The sequence below is a fragment of the Hippoglossus hippoglossus genome, unplaced genomic scaffold (assembly GCF_009819705.1).
Source record: "Hippoglossus hippoglossus isolate fHipHip1 unplaced genomic scaffold, fHipHip1.pri scaffold_76_arrow_ctg1, whole genome shotgun sequence".
In the NCBI taxonomy this organism is placed as follows: domain Eukaryota; kingdom Metazoa; phylum Chordata; class Actinopteri; order Pleuronectiformes; family Pleuronectidae; genus Hippoglossus; species Hippoglossus hippoglossus.
In genome coordinates, this window is record NW_022986832.1 from 334 (window position 1) to 18257 (window position 17924).

A 17924-nucleotide genomic window follows, 5' to 3' on the forward strand; every position below is an offset into this window, starting at 1 on the left:
CCCTCGAGAGGAATATAAATATTCTGAATGGTTTTCAACAATAAAAGATTTTATTTAGCTAAAAGTGAACAAAATACAGAGTTCTGGTCCATAAGGGGTCGACTGAACAGAACTTAAGTTTTATAAACTTTAACCAAATGTAACTGAACAGAATCGGACCTGAACAAAGACAAAAACAGATCTAACAAAGGAGAAGATATATAATGACTGATCAGAGCATTTCAGAAACAAGAGGAGAGAGAGAGAGAGAAAGAGAGAGAGAGAGGGAGAGGGAGAGGGAGAGAGAGAGAGAGGGAGAGCGAGAGAGGGAGAGAGAGAGAGAGAGAGAGAGAGAGAGAGAGAGAGAGAGAGAGAGAGAGAGAGAGAGAGAGAAAGAGAGAGGGAGAGAGAGAGAGGGAGAATTTTGAATTTTGAAAACAACTTTATTCGGCACTATTTTTGACAATACACATTGAAACACCTGATAAATTATTTTAAATTACACATTTAGCTTTAAATAAATAAATAAAAGAATCACACAAGATAATCAGCATAAAGGAGTTCTCGAGTTGTCACCGAACATAAAACATTTTGAAAACACCACAGATCATTAAAAGAGTCCAGGTCACCTGCTGCTTTATAAAAACTAAAATCAACCAACAGTCTGGATCTAATCATGTTGACACAGATAGGGACCGACTCAATGTGGAGGTTCTGCTCTACCTTCCTCTTCCTGGTTATGTACACGGACATCTTAGCCTGCCCTAAAACAAAGTTTAAAAGATGGCTTTTCTGTTTTTGTTGGCGAGTGTATTTAAAACCATGAATAAAACCTGCTTGTTAAAAACCTCTTTAAAACTGGTAACAACAACTTGTAAAAACAGAAACAAATCAGAGAGAAAAAACAGTGACAGATTGTTTCCTTTCTACCACAAAAAGGGCATTTGTCTTCCACTGTGTTCTTGATTATGGAGACAAAAGCGTTCACCGCCATGATGCCGTGGAGCAACCTCCACTGGAGGTCTCCGTGTCTCTTAGTCAGTGGAGGTTTATAAAGCGACCTCCACTGAGGTGCGGTTTCTTGGGCTCCACCAAAATAGCTCCTCCAAGCAGTGTCACTCCGTCCATTCAGTTTTTTTTATGTTAAGTGTTTTTACCATTAGCCCATAGAGAGTTTTTCCGGAAGCTCCCTCCAGGGAGACCGGGCGAGCCGTCTGCACCAGAGGTCCAGAAAACTACATCCAGTGCCAGGAAAGTGGCGGAGAAAGGGTCCTCCACATTGGGGGAAATAGAACCATCTTTAAAAGTGTTTAAAACCAAGATGTCCTGATCTGCCAGTCTTCTCCTCCAGTGGTCAAGTACCCCCTCCATCGTTCTTTTGGATTTAATCCCCAGTTTGTTGGCCAGACCTGTGGGGTCTTCTAGTCCAGGCCCGGCTAGCTCCACCACCTGGCCCAGCGTGGAGACCCCCGCAGCCTGCAGCACTCTGGACAAGGTGACTTGTGCCCAGCGGGGTTGATCTAAAATGGTCCCATACAGGACAGGCTCCTGCAGCAGCCAGTGCAGGGAGTCCCCCAGTTGCCTTCGCTCTTTTTTTTAAAAGGTTCCAGACTTTAAAAACACTCTTGTAAAAACCAGGAAGAGATGGTGAGACTATCTTGGAAGCCAGGCTTCTCCCCTCGGCGATGCAGGGAAAGAGGCTGGACAGCCTTCTCTCCTTGGAGGGATTGTAGAAAGAGAATGAAGAAAGGGGGTAAAGGCCTTATATTGGCTCACCACTCCTTTCTCCACCACCTCGCTCACCTTCGCCATATTATCTAGGAACATTACGATAGCTCCGTTCATCCGAGAGGCCGACTTGACCGAGTCACACCCGACCACCTCCCCCACAGCCAGCGCGGCCTCTGCCACACTACATGCCACTGAGGGGATCACCTTGATGGCATGCCGGCGAGTCAGCCTTTCAAACTCGGCTGCTGCTGCCACAACCACAGGCATGCTGCCTGTTAGCACACACGCACACACACACTCACACACTCACTCAGCAAACTAATCTAAACAGAAAAACAACAACTAGACAACTAAAGACGAACAAACAAACATAAACCTAAATGATGAAGCTCAGTAAAGTTTGTCTTAAACCCACTTTCACTTCCACACTCACACACAGCTCTCAGCTCCACGCTCACTCCGCCATGACAGAGAGAGAGAGAGAGAGAAATGTAATATAAATGAGGTCAAAAGGTCGACATAATAAATAAATAAATGTTAACTATTAACTAAAGTGAGTTATTGACAGTTAAAGTCCTTGTGTGACACAAAGTGATGAAACAAGTAAAATACATAAACATGAAGATCGGTCTTTGTAATGGAAATAAATCACTGCACATTTACATTGACTACATGTCCAGTTTGTTATTTATATTTGTATTTTCATGTTTCTTTTTAGTTTAATGGAAATAAAGGAGACCTGATTGAGATCTTCCGTGGGCCCTATCAGCACTGGGCCGTCTACATCGGAGAGAATGAAGTGGTTCATTTCACTACAGACAGTGAGTGAAGTGATAAATATATTCACGTTAGAATATCACATGGACATGACGTGTATTTCATGATGGCACCTTCCTCCTTTCCTCTTTCTTTGCCTCCCTGTTCTTCCTGTTTGTCTTTTCTATAAAACACACAGGTGATCAGTCATCTGGCTCGTCGGAGCTTCTGAGCAGCAATGGAGAGGTGAAGCGTGAGAAGATCACTGATGTGGTCGGCAATCACCGTTACCACGTCAACAATCTGCTGGATGAAAAGTACAAGGCTCGTGATCCTTCCGTCATAGTGAAGGAGGCCTGTGCGATGGTGGGCCGCGAGCGATCATACAACGTTGCCACTTACAACTGTGAGCACTTTGCTACCGAGATGCGATACGACAAGGCAGAGTCTCGGCAGGTGTGTATCTAACTGTTGGGTTCGTTAACCTCATTAACTCTTCCACAGCAAAATTAGTGGGTAGATGTTGTGTTTTTTAAAAGGCGATTGACAGTAGACGAGTCTTCCTTTCTGTTTTCTCCACAAAGTGAGTCATGGTCTTGAACGCTCCGCTAACTGAGAAGCTCTCTCTACAACTCTGATATGACTCAAAAGAATCAAAGAGACAGGATTCCTAATAGTTATCTGAAATGCATGTAGTGGAGATACTGATATTGGGGATATAAAACATTTCTGATACTAATACATCAGCTGATATATATTCCTATGGTGTCGGTATCAAACCCTTATTACATAAAAATGTAAATGAGGCTTGATATTATACTGTTTAATTGTAAACTCTACTTTAAATTAATATGAATATAAATATATCAAAATAAAGCAAATATATAGAGCGTGAAATGTGTGGAAACGATTCAAATGACCCTCGAGAGGAATATAAATATTCTGAATGGTTTTCAACAATAAAGGGTTTTATTTAACTAAAAGTGAACAAAATACAGAGTTCTGGTCCATAAGGGGTCGACTGAACAGAACTTAAGTTTTATAAACTTTAACCAAATGTAACTGAACAGAATCGGACCTGAACAAAAACAAAATCAGATCTAACAAAGGAGAAGATATATAATGACTGATCAGAGCATTTCAGAAACAAAAGGAGAGAGAGAGAGAGAGAGAGAGAGAGAGAGAGAGAGAGAGAGAGAGAGGGAGAGAGAGAGAGAGAGAGAAAGAGAGAAATGTAATATAAATGAGGTTTTTGACCCACAACAGGTTAGTTTCTAAAGACGCTTTCACACCTTCCTGGTTTGTTCACGACCCTTTGACTTTTCAGTTTTGTCTGAATTTAAATATCAGGTGTGAAAGGTTCCTCCGACCAAAAGAGGCGTTCAGGGTCAAACTGAACCGTGGTTTGGTTCGTTTGCAGAGTGAAAACTAGAACTGCAGAGTTTGGACTTTCTGATTTAATGCTGCCTCAACTTCTTCACAACTTCAACAGAACTTCTTGTTGTCTTCACCTCTGATGATTTAATGCTTGAATGACAAGGACGTTCATTTTGTGAGAGTAAAATCTAAATGATGACAGAGTTCCAACAAAACTAATGAAATCAATGGGTTCATTAGTTTTCTCCCATCAAACGAAACACGACCTTTTTTCACATGCACTTTATTCAAACCACTTGGTGAATACAGCACCTGAACACGTGGATGTCAGAAACACATGTTGTCTACAATCTAATCAATGTCAAGTGAAGGTGGTCTCAGTCCACGAAGCTGATGACCACAGGACGTACGTATCTCTGACAAATGTTTAGTGCGCTCCATGAATTACAATGTGAAACCAAATCTAAACAGATCAAATGGAAACAATGTTGGTTTCAGACTTTTAGGTGTGAAAACGACTCAAGTAAACTTTCCTCCAAGTCCTGATACATTAGTGGAGTTTCTTTCGTACGTCAACCTGTGGCAGGGCTGTGTCGTCGTATGACCCTCGTGCTCGTGCACACAAACAAATACAACAGGAAGCCACGATGAAGAACACTTTGATCACTGCACATTTACATTGACTACATGTCCAGTTTATTATTTATATTTTTATTTTCATGTTTCTTTTTAGGTTAAAGTAAAACCAGGAGACCTGATCGAGATCTTCCGTGATGGACCCTATCAGCACTGGGCCGTCTACATCGGAGAGAATGAAGTGGTTCATTTCACTACAGACGGTGAGTGAAGTGATAACTATATTCACGTTAGAATATCACATGGACATGACGTGTATTTCATGATGGCACCTTCCTCCTTTCCTCTTTCTTTGCCTCCCTGTTCTTCCTGTTTGTCTTTTCTATAAAACACACAGGTGGTCAGTCATCTGGCTCGTCGGCAAATCCGAGCAGCAGCACCGGAAAGGTGAAGCGTGAGAAGCTCGCCAAAGTGGTCGGCAATGACCGTTACCAGGTCAACAATCTGCTGGATGAAGAGTACGAGGCTCGTGATCCTTCCGTCATAGTGAAGGAGGCCCGTACGATGGTGGGCAGCGAGCTACAGTACAATGTTGCCACTTACAACTGTGAGCACTTTGCTATCGAGATGCGATACGGCAAGGCAGAGTCTCGGCAGGTGTGTATCTAACTGTTGGGTTCGTTAACCTCTGTAATGGAAATTTTGCATTTCGTATGTGATGATTGCATCAACAGACTTGTTTATCTAAAAGGGCAACTTTGGGATAAACTTAGGGTTCACGATTATTCAGGGACTTTAAATCTATGGCCTTTGCAAGCCAGAACTTGATGGTGTCTCTGAGCAAAGGGGTCTTGTCCAGAAATGAAGAGAGAATGTCTCCACCCTAATAAAACATCAAAGAGGGTAATAAGATACCCAATTGGAGCGGGCAGTGGGTTATAAGAACACAACTCTCATGCCTGTTCTTTGCTCATTGTACATATCATTCAGGTGATGTGTACTTTGGGTCCATCTGCAGATGTTGGATTAAACTTACCGAAAGACAACTGTTTGACTTTGTGCTTGATTCACAGAAAATTGCCAATACACCGCGTTAACTCTTCCACAGCAAAATTAGTGGGTAGATGTTGTGTTTTTTAAAAGGCGATTGACAGTAGACGAGTCTTCCTTTCTGTTTTCTCCACAAAGTGAGTCATGGTCTTGAACGCTCCGCTAACTGAGAAGCTCTCTCTACAACTCTGATATGACTCAAAGAATCAAAGAGACAGGATTCCTAATAGTTATCTGAAGTGCATGTAGTGGAGATACTGATATTGGGGATATAAAACATTTCTGATACTAATACATCAGCTGATATATATTCCTATGGTGTCGTTATCAAACCCTTATTACATAAAATGTAGATGAGGCTTGATATTATACTGTTTAATTGTAAACTCTACTTTAAATTAATCTGAATATAAATATATCAAAATAAAGCAAATATATAGAGCGTGAAATGTGTGGAAACGATTAAAATGACCCTCGAGAGGAATATAAATAGAGAGAGAGAGAGAGAGAGAGAGAGAAATTAGTAAGGGAAATAAATCAAAATACTTGAGGTAAAAATATCCATTTGTATTTTCATGTTTCTTTTTAGTTTAAAGGAAAACTAGGAGACCTGATCAAGATCTTCCGTGATGGACCCTATCAGCAGTGGGCCGTCTACATCGGAGGACAAGAAGTGGTTCATTTCACTACAGACAGTGAGTGAAGTGATAACTATATTCACGTTAGAATATCACATGGACATGACGTGTATTTCATGATGGCACCTTCCTCCTTTCCTCTTTCTTTGCCTCCCTGTTCTTCCTGTTTGTCTTTTCTATAAAACACACAGGTGGTCTGTCATCTGGCTCGTCTGAGCTTCTGAGCAGCAATGGAAAGGTGAAGCGTGAGAAGCTCACCGATGTGGTCGGCAATCACCGTCACCAGGTCAACAATCTTCTCGATGACATATACGAGGCTCGTGAGCCTTCCATCATAGTGGAGGAGGCCTGTGCGATGGTGGACAGCGAGTACACAGTTGACACTTACAACTGTGCGCACTTTGCTATAGAGATGCGATACGGCAAGGCAGAGTCCCGGCAGGTGTGTATCTAACTGTTGGGTTCGTTAACCTCGTTAACTCTTCCACAGCAAAATCAGTGGGTAGATGTTGTGTTTTTTAAAAGGCGATTGACAGTAGACGAGTCTTCCTTTCTGTTTTCTCCACAAAGTGAGTCATGGTCTTGAACGCTCCGCTAACTGAGAAGCTCTCTCTACAACTCTGATATGACTCAAAGAATCAAAGAGACAGGATTCCTAATAGTTATCTGAAGTGCATGTAGTGGAGATACTGATATTGGGGATATAAAACATTTCTGATGCTAATACATCAGCTGATATATATTCCTATGGTGTCGTTATCAAACCCTTATTACATAAAAAAATGTTAATGAGGCTTGATATTACTAACTAATAACTCTACTTTAAAATAATATGAATGTAAATAAATCAAATTGAAGTCAATATATAGAGCGTGAAATGTGTGGAAACGATTAAAATGACCCTCGAGAGGAATATAAATATTCTGAAAGGCTATTGCAGAGGAAATACTGATTAATAATGTGGAAGATACATCTTTAAATAGTAGTAATAGTAATTTAATGTTATTGTTGGTAAATCTGTTTTATAAACAGGTTTAATCAGGTAAAGTTTAGTTTGTTTAGTTCAGTTTCTGCAGCCCACAGGGAAACCACATCTTTACATTATGAACAATCGTGTTTATAATAAATTCAGATGCCATGTGAACAGAATGAATCAGAACATGATTTATAATAGAGTAAACAAGCTTCTGAAACATTTCAACTGGAATCACAGCAGAACAGATGTAGTTAAAACTCATTTTATTGAGCCCTTTATCTATTTATCTATTTATTTATTTAACACAATCTCCTGCAACTGAATACAGATGTGAGTCCATTGTGATATTTCAAACACTACAGGAAGATGAACAAACTCTTTAATCACTGGGTTCATCTGTCACCTTCACTGTGTCGTATACATAATAATCCAGAATGTTCAACCAACCATCTCACAGCCATTAAAGGTCCAGTGTGTAAGATTTAGGTGAAAGGATCTATTGGCAGAAATTGAATATACAATAATCCTAGTGATGCTTCCACTAGTGTGTTTCATCTAAATTGTATGAATTGTTGTTTTTCTTTACCCTAGAATGGGTCGGTTATATTTAAATACTTTATATGAACATACTTTATATTTAAATACTTTATATTTACATCAGGAGCAGGTCCTCTCTATGGAGGCAGCCATGTTTTTTACAGTAGCCCAGACTGGACAAACTAAACCTTTTGAGTTTCTATGACGACTGAAGCTGCCACAGGTTCTCTCTCATGTTTGGAAGGGGAGGGTGAGGTGAGGGGTGTTCAGCTGCAACATGACACTTCACCACTAGATTTCACTAGATTCTACACATTGAACCTTTAAGTGTGGTTTCATAGGGGGACTGTGGCAGAGCTTTACTGAGTGACATTCCACTCGTCCAGATTATATTTCAATGAAAAATTATCAAAATGTTTTGACCTGCAGTTTGTCGATTGTTTAAAAAATAATGGTTAGTCTCATCTTGTCTCTCGCAGGTGAAAAAAAAATCTTTGATCGCAGACTTCTCAGCCTTGGCCATCTAAGTCTCCTCATACGTATCCAAGTAGTTGGGGCATTTGCTTTCTGTAGATCTCTGTTTCGCAGTCGTTCCAGCAGTTAAGAGGAAGAGGAAGACAACAAGAACAAAACAAGAACAAATCCCAAACACTGGCAACAATGAATGTTGGCATGTAGCTGACAGTGATTATGATTTAAACTTTTGAAATAAACGATCTCACTTGTGCAATCTGGAGAGAAAAAGGTTGTTGTTCAACACAGTTAAAAGACTTGACCTTGAATCAGATATGACAATAAGGCATTAAATCATCTGGATGATCAGACTAAAGACACATCTCTTCAGACTTCACCTTGGATAAAAGATACAAAATATATACTTCTATATCTGTTTAGTAGCACCTATATATATCTAGTAGCACTTATATAACACTTACATATAGCACTTTGTAGTTTGGCTTTCTTGAAGCAAATTGTACTTGATTCTTGTTGTTCTGGGTTTGTTCTCTCATGGTTGATGCTCTTATTGTCACTTTGGATAAAAGCGTCAGCTAATTGAAATGTGATGTGATGTGATGTTAGGGATGTTTCTTTGTCTTTCATGTCATTTTCACTTTTTAAACGGATCAAATAATCATTTGCACACAATTTATTTGCAATAAAACACAATTTAAGATACATTTCTTCAGTGTAAATGATTTTCCTCATTTAAAAAATATATTTAGCAAAGACATTTATCACATCTTTCCATTTTTCATCCAACTAATTTGTTGGGTTGTGATCAAGTCTTCATTATATAATCAATGTAATGACCGAAGTAGAATAAAATGAAAACTATCTTCCCAACGATGGATGTGTTTTTTATTTCAACACGTTGTGTTATGTTACTTTTGAAACGCGTATCTGAACTTTGCAGGAAAATAAAAGGATGTTAGATGTGTTTTTGAACAAAGTAAATGAAGCGGTGAGAGGTGGAGCAGGGCAGCGGAGAGGAAGAGGAGAACACAGTGATGCTTTTCTTGTGCTCTAGTTATGAGCTGAGAGGGTGTTTATCCTCCGTCGTGTCTGTGCCAACATTGTGCTGCATCACAGTCCGACACTGTTCACATGTGGAGCCTGTTACAGACGAGGCAGGTGGAGCCAGGAGGATTCACACAGATCTACATGCTGCATGTGTGTGTGTGTGTGTGGGGGGGGGGTGCATGCTCTTATGTCTCTATCTCTGTGAGGACCAATATGAGTGTTATAACTTTCAAGTGGAGACATTTGTGGAAATAAAGGTGTTTTTACAGAGTCTGGATGTTTTTTTGAAAGTGGGTCTGATGTAAGTGTTGAGATGAGGGTTACACTTGTAGCTGTGATGGTTCAAGTGTCTCTTGGCCCGGGAGCAGGACGTACTGTATGACAGCTGCTTTTCATACAAAGCACAGCAGCATTGATCTGAGTGGGGGGGGGGGAATCTCTCCAAACATCCTGCTAAAAGGACGACGGGATCCCAGTGTTGCTCTGACTGAGGCCTTCCTGTTTTTACAGGAAGATGAGGTGTTCAGCTGCAACATGACACTTCACCACTAGATGTCACTAGATTCTACACACTGAACCTTTAAATGTGTTTTCATGAGCGGACTGTGGCAGAGCCTAGTGACCTTTGACCTGCAGTTTGTCGATTGTTTAAGTAATAACGGTTCTTCTCATCTTGTCTCTCGCAGGTTCAAACAGCAGCTGTGATCACAGGCGTCGCTGTAGCAGGTGTGGCCTTAGCAGCTTTAGGTGCAGTTCTGTTCAGCAGCCTTTCCGGCAAACAGGAAAAGAAAGAGGAAGAGGAAGAGGAAGAGGAAGACTACAGGAAGAAAACAAGAAGACATCATTAACACTGGCACTAATGAGACAGAAACATGACAAGAAAGATCTCTCCATTGTTTGAGTTGATGCAGCCGACATTGATTATGATTGAAACTATTTAAATAAACAATTTCACTTGTGTAGACTAGAGAGAAAACGGTTGTTGTGGTTCCTTCAACACAGTTAAAAGACTGGACCTTGAATCAGAACTAATTTAAGTCTTTCTTCACTGAAAATGATTTTCCTAACTTCAAGACTTGAATCTAAACTGTGAATGTAAAAAATATATTTATAAAAGACATTTATCACATGTTTCCATTTTTTCATTGTACTCATTTGTTTTGTTGTGATCAATTCTTCATTATATATTTAATGTAATAATCGAAGTAGAATTGAATGAAAACTATCTTCCCAACACTGGATGTGGTTTTTTTTATTTCAACATGTGTTATTTTACTTTTGAAACGAGTATCTGTACTTTGCAGGAAAATATAAGGATGTTAGATTTGTATTTGAAATTGTTTCAATCGTGCAAATGTTCTCTCACAGCTTCACAAATGGTCAAAACCTAAAGGCAGAGTTGCTGCTGCACATTTCTAGAGAAGGAAACTTCGCTCACTTACAGGAAATGATTGTAAAGTTGGGGGATGTGCAGATCTGCAGTGGTCCAGTGCACACACACAGTCTGTGACAGAAGCTGATAGACGAAGAGCTGAAGACATGGCACCAACGGTGAGTTTCCTGCTGCTCATGACTTACAGTAGATTTAGTTTTTGTTCCTTTACAGTGAAACTGTTTTAACTTTTCTTTGTGAACATAAAAAGAAAGTGAACAAAATACAGTTCTGGCTCCATAAGGGGTCGACTGAACAGAGCTTAAGTTTTATAAACTTTAACCAAATATAACTGAACAGAATCGGACCTGAACAAAGACAAAAACAGATCTAACAAAGGGGAAGATATATAAAGACTGATCAGAGCATTTCAGAAACAAAAGGAGCAAACAAAGAAAAAGAGACAGAGAGAGAAAGTGAAAGTGAGAACTGCAGAGTTTGGACTTTCTGATTTAATGCTGCCTCAACTTCTTCACAACTTCAACAGAATTTCTTGTTGTCTTCACCTCTGATGATTTAATGCTTGAACGACAAGGACGTTCATTTTGTGAGAGTAAAATCTAAATGATGACAGAGTTCCAACAAAACTAATGAAATCACTGGGTTCATTAGTTTTCTCCCATCAAACGAAACACGACCTTTTTTCACATGCACTTTATTCAAACCACCTGGTGAATACAGCACCTGAACACGTGGATGTCAGAAACACATGTTGTCTACAATCTAATCAATGTCAAGTGAAGGTGGTCTCAGTCCACGAAGCTGATGACCACAGGACGTACGTATCTCTGACAAATGTTTAGTGCGCTCCATGAATTACAATGTGAAACCAAATCTAAACAGATCAAATGGAAACAATGTTGGTTTCAGACTTTTAGGTGTGAAAACGACTCAAGTAAACTTTCCTCCAAGTCCTGATACATTAGTGGAGTTTCTTTCGTACGTCAACCTGTGGCAGGGCTGTGTCGTCGTATGACCCTCGTGCTCGTGCACACAAACAAATACAACAGGAAGCCACGATGAAGAGCACTTTGATCACTGCACATTTACATTGACTACATGTCCAGTTTGTTATTTATATTCGTATTTTCATGTTTCTTTTTAGTTTAAAGGAAAACTAGGAGACCTGATCCAGATCTTCCGTGGGCCCTATCAGCACTGGGCCGTCTACATCGGAGGACAAGAAGTGGTTCATTTCACTACAGACGGTGAGTGAAGTGATAACTATATTCACGTTAGAATATCACATGGACATGACGTGTATTTCATGATGGCACCTTCCTCCTTTCCTCTTTCTTTGCCTCCCTGTTCTTCCTGTTTGTCTTTTCTATAAAACACACAGGTGATCAGTCATCTGGCTCGTCTGAGCTTCTGAGCAGCAGAGGAGAGGTGAAGCGTGAGAAGTTCGCCGATGTGGTCGGCGATGACCGTCACCACATCAACAATCTGCTGGATGAAAAGTACAAGGCTCGTAAGCCTATGACCATAGTGAAGGAGGCCTGTGTGATGGTGGACAGCGAGCTACAGTACAACGTTGACACTTACAACTGTGAGCACTTTGCTATAGAGATGCGATACGGCAAGGCAGAGTCCCGGCAGGTGTGTATCTAACTGTTGTGTTCGTTACCCTCATTAACTCTTCCACAGCAAAATCAGTGGGTAGATGTTGTGTTTTTTAAAAGGCGATTGACAGCAGACGAGTCTTCCTTTCTGTTTTCTCCACAAAGTGAGTCATGGTCTTGAACGCTCCGCTAACTGAGAAGCTCTCTCTACAACTCTGATATGACTCAAAAGAATCAAAGAGACAGGATTCCTAATAGTTATCTGAAGTGCATGTAGTGGAGATACTGATATTGGGGATATAAAACATTTATGATACTAAACATCAGCTGATATATATTCCTATGGTGTCGTTATCAAACCCTTATTACATAAAATGTAAATGAGGCTGATATTATACTGTTTAATTGTAAACTCTACTTTAAATAGATATGAATATAAAAAAATCTAATTCAAGCAAATATATAGAGCGTGAAATGAGTGGAAATGATTAAAATGACCCTCGAGAGGAATATAAATATTCTGAATGGTTTTCAACAATAAAAGATTTTATTTAACTAAAAGTGAACAAAATACAGAGTTCTGGTCCATAAGGGGTCGACTGAACAGAACTTAAGTTTTATAAACTTTAACCAAATGTAACTGAACAGAGTCGGACCTGAACAAAGACAAAAACAGATCTAACAAAGGGGAAGATATATAAAGACTGATCAGAGCATTTCAGAAACAAGAGGAGAGAGAGAGAGAGAAAGAGAGAGAGAGAGAGAGAGAGAGAGAGAGAGGGAGAGAGAGAGAGAGAAAGAGAGAGAGAGAGAGAGAGAGAGAGAGAGAGAGAGAAAGAGAGAGAGAGAGGGAGAGAGAGAGAGGGAGAATTTTGAATTTTGAAAACAACTTTATTCGGCACTATTTTTGACAATACACATTGAAACACCTGATAAATTATTTTAAATTACACATTTAGCTTTAAATAAATAAATAAAAGAATCACACAGGATAATCAGCATAAAGGAGTTCTCGAGTTGTCACCGAACATAAAACATCTTGAAAACACCACAGATCATTAAAAGAGTCCAGGTCACCTGCTGCTTTATAAAAACTAAAATCAACCAACAGTCTGGATCTAATCATGTTGACACAGACAGGGACCGACTCAATGTGGAGGTTCTGCTCTACCTTCCTCTTCCTGGTTATGTACACGGACATCTTAGCCTGCCCTAAAACAAAGTTTAAAAGATGGCTTTTCTGTTTTTTTTGGCGAGTGTATTTAAAACCATGAATAAAAACCCGCTTGTTAAAAACCTCTTTAAAACTGGTAACAACAACTTGTAAAAACAGAAACAAATCAGAGAGACGGTGACACTCATAAAAACAGTGAAAGATTGTTTCCTTTCTACCACAAAAAGGGCATTTGTCTTCCACTGTGTTCTTGATTATGGAGACAAAAGCGTTCACCGCCATGATGCCGTGGAGCAACCTCCACTGGAGGTCTCCGTGTCTCTTACTCAGTGGAGGTTTATAAAGCGACCTCCACTGAGGTGCGGTTTCTTGGGCTCCACCAAAATAGCTCCTCCAAGCAGTGTCAGTCCGTCCATTCAGTTTTTTTTATGTTTAGTGTTTTTACCATTAGCCCATAGAGAGTTTTTCCGGAAGCTCCCTCCAGGGAGACCAGGCGAGCCGGCTGCACCAGAGGTCCAGAAAACTACATCCAGTGCCAGGAAAGTGGCGGAGAAAGGGTCCTCCACATTGGGGGAAATGGAACCATCTTTAAAAGTGTTTAAAACCAAGATGTCCTGATCTGCCAGTCTTCTCCTCCAGTGGTCAAGTACCCCCTCCATCGTTCTTTCGGATTTAATCCCCAGTTTGTTGGCCAGACCTGTGGGGTCTTCTAGTCCAGGCCCGGCTAGCTCCACCACCTGGCCCAGCGTGGAGACCCCCGCACCCTGCAGCACTCTGGACAAGGTGACTTGTGCCCAGCGGGGTTGATCTAAAATGGTCCCATACAGGACAGGCTCCTGCAGCAGCCAGTGCAGGGAGTCCCCCAGTTGCCTTCGCTCTTTTTTTTAAAAGGTTCCAGACTTTAAAAACACTCTTGTAAAAACCAGGAAGAGATGGTGAGACTATCTTGGAAGCCAGGCTTCTCCCCTCGGCGATGCAGGGAAAGAGGCTGGACAGCCTTCTCTCCTTGGAGGGATTGTAGAAAGAGAATGAAGAAAGGGGGTAAAGGCCTTATATTGGCTCACCACTCCTTTTCCACCACCTCGCTCACCTTCGCCGTATTATCTAGAAACATTACGATAGCTCCGTTCATCCGAGAGGCCGACTTGACCGAGTCACACCCGACCACCTCCCCCACAGCCAGCGCGGCCTCTGCCACACTACATGCCACTGAGGGGATCACCTTGATGGCATGCCGGCGAGTCAGCCTTTCAAACTCGGCTGCTGCTGCCACAACCACAGGCATGCTGCCTGTTAGCACACACGCACACACACACTCACACACTCACTCAGCAAACTAATCTAAACAGAAAAACAACAACTAGACAACTAAAGACAAACAAAAACAAACATAAACCTAAATGATAAAGCTCAGTAAAGTTTGTCTTAAACCCACTTTCACTTCCACACTCACACACAGCTCTCAGCTCCACGCTCACTCCGCCATGACAGAGAGAGAGAGAGAGAGAAATGTAATATAAATGAGGTCAAAAGGTCGACATAATAAATAAATAAATGTTAACTATTAACTAAAGTGAGTTATTGACAGTTAAAGTCCTTGTGTGACACAAAGTGATGAAACAAGGTAAATACATAAACATGAAGATCGGTCTTTGTAATGGAAATAAATCACTGCACATTTACATTGACTACATGTACACTTTATTATTTAAATTTGTATTTTCATGTTTCTTTTTAGTTTAATGGAAAACCAGGAGACCTGATCCAGATCTTCCGTGGGCCCTATCAGCACTGGGCCGTCTACATCGGAGAGAATGAAGTGGTTCATTTCACTACAGACGGTGAGTGAAGTGATAAATATATTCACGTTAGAATATCACATGGACATGACGTGTATTTCATGATGGCACCTTCCTCCTTTCCTCTTTCTTTGCCTCCCTGTTCTTCCTGTTTGTCTTTTCTATAAAACACACAGGTGATCAGTCATCTGGCTCGTCGGAGCTTCTGAGCAGCAATGGAGAGGTGAAGCGTGAGAAGATCACTGATGTGGGCGGCAATCACCGTTACCACGTCAACAATCTGCTGGATGAAAAGTACGAGGCTCGTAAGCGCAACGTCATAGTGAAGGAGGCCTGTGCGATGGTGGGCCGCGAGCGATCATACAACGTTGCCACTTACAACTGTGAGCACTTTGCTACCGAGATGCGATACGGCGAGGTGTGTATCTAACTGTTGGGTTCGTTAACCGCGTTAACTCTTCCACAGCAAAATCAGTGGGTAGATGTTGTGTTTTTTAAAAGGCGATTGACAGTAGACGAGTCTTCCTTTCTGTTTTCTCCACAAAGTGAGTCATGGTCTTGAACGCTCCGCTAACTGAGAAGCTCTCTCTACAACTCTGATATGACTCAAAAGAATCAAAGAGACAGGATTCCTAATAGTTATCTGAAGTGCATGTAGTGGAGATACTGATATTGGGGATATAAAACATTTCTGATACTAATACATCAGCTGATATATATTCCTATGGTGTCGGTATCAAACCCTTATTACATAAAAATGTAAATGAGGCTTGATACTATACTGTTTAATTGTAAACTCTACTTTAAATTAATATGAATATAAATATATCAAAATAAAGCAAATATATAGAGCGTGAAATGTGTGGAAACGATTCAAATGACCCTCGAGAGGAATATAAATATTCTGAATGGTTTTCAACAATAAAGGGTTTTATTTAACTAAAAGTGAACAAAATACAGAGTTCTGGTCCATAAGGGGTCGACTGAACAGAACTTAAGTTTTATAAACTTTAACCAAATGTAACTGAACAGAATCGGACCTGAACAAAGACAAAATCAGATCTAACAAAGGAGAAGATATATAATGACTGATCTGGTTTGTTCACGACCCTTTGACTTTTCAGTTTTGTCTGAATTTAAATATCAGGTGTGAAAGGTTCCTCCGACCAAAAGAGGCGTTCAGGGTCAAACTGAACCGTGGTTTGGTTTGTTTGCAGAGTGAAAACTAGAACTGCAGAGTTTGGACTTTCTGATTTAATGCTGCCTCAACTTCTTCACAACTTCAACAGAACTTCTTGTTGTCTTCACCTCTGATGATTTAATGCTTGAACGACAAGGACGTTCATTTTGTGAGAGTAAAATCTAAATGATGACAGAGTTCCAACAAAACTAATGAAATCAATGGGTTCATTAGTTTTCTCCCATCAAACGAAAAACTACCTTTTTTCACATGCACTTTATTCAAACCACTTGGTGAATACAGCACCTGAACACGTTGTTGGGCCAAGGTTCTTTGTGAAACCACACTTCGGCCTACATGTTCAGTCAAGAGCCTGAAGCCGCATGTTCCTCCAAGACTCAGTCTCCCAGGGAGCATCAGAGGTGTGAAAACCCCCCCAGGGACACAGGTTTCAACTCCCATTGGTCACTCTGGACCCCATGACCTGTGAGGTCACCGGGCCAATATAAGCCAGGTTTATCCAACTCTTCACCCTCTTTCTACACTCCCTCCAAGGAGAGAAGGCTGTCGAGCCTCTTCTCCAGCTCACATCTTCTCTTCCCATCCAACTCTTCGAGAGGAGCACAAAGGTGCAGCTTCCAGCTCATCTCACCAAGGAAACTTCCTCGCCCTCCAAGCTCTACCAACGTCCTAGCAGCGACTCGATGTCCTGCTTGCAAACTTCAGCCAGCAACTGAGCTACACAGCTCAACCGAAACCAGCAAGATGACACAAAACTGCGAACTGCACAGCAACTTCCCTTTTTCCCCTTTCTACGGACTGGTAACACAACTGGGCTTAATAATTATACTAGGCTAAGCAAGACTGTTTATTCGATTCTGTGTGAGGTTTATAAGTTTGATTTGTGGTGTTGTGATATTTTGGGTACAAGTTATTGAGAAAGTAATGTTAGTCTGTTATGCTCTTCACAGTCTTTCGTTGCATCCAATCTAGTAACTTTGTCTAACTTGGCACACACACACAGACACACGCACACACACACACACACAGACACACGCATAACTCTTCACCTCATTATCTCTACAGGTCGTAAACATTCCAATAGGTGGGGAAGGGTGTTATCTCTTTGGCCAGCGACCATTTTGAAAGCACGCTGACTCACACAGACACACACACATGTATACACACATACCTATCTTTGTTTAGCAATTAGACCGTTAGTAATTTGTGTTTTTATACTTTATTATATTCATAATAAATGTTTTTCTTTCACAAATGTTTTTTCATTAATGTTGCATAAGTGAATTTTGCCAACCTACACTGTCAAGAACTCCATATCCTTCAACTTAGCTAACTATCTATATGGTAATTTTGGTTATAGTTATTAATTTAATTGTTAATCAGAGTTCCAAATTTGTAGTTATAACCTTTATGAGACTTTATTCAATAAATTGGCTATCTTTTCCCTTCCTTTGAAGGGTGGTGCCCCGAGGTAACTTTAATCAATTAAAGTTATTATTTAATATTAATAATAAAATATTAATAATTAATATTTTTATTTTGATAACCACATTTATTGAATGCCGAAAGGCACACCATTTTATGGTATCACGTTTAATGCATTATGGCATAACAA

The 17924-nt window shown here is 40.5% G+C and overlaps 1 pseudogene; it reads left to right on the top strand.

Moving 5' to 3' along the window:
- Positions 1-2434: 2434 nt before the first annotated feature.
- The window catches only part of LOC117759035, a 47725-nt pseudogene continuing 32235 nt past the window's right edge, over positions 2435-17924 (top strand).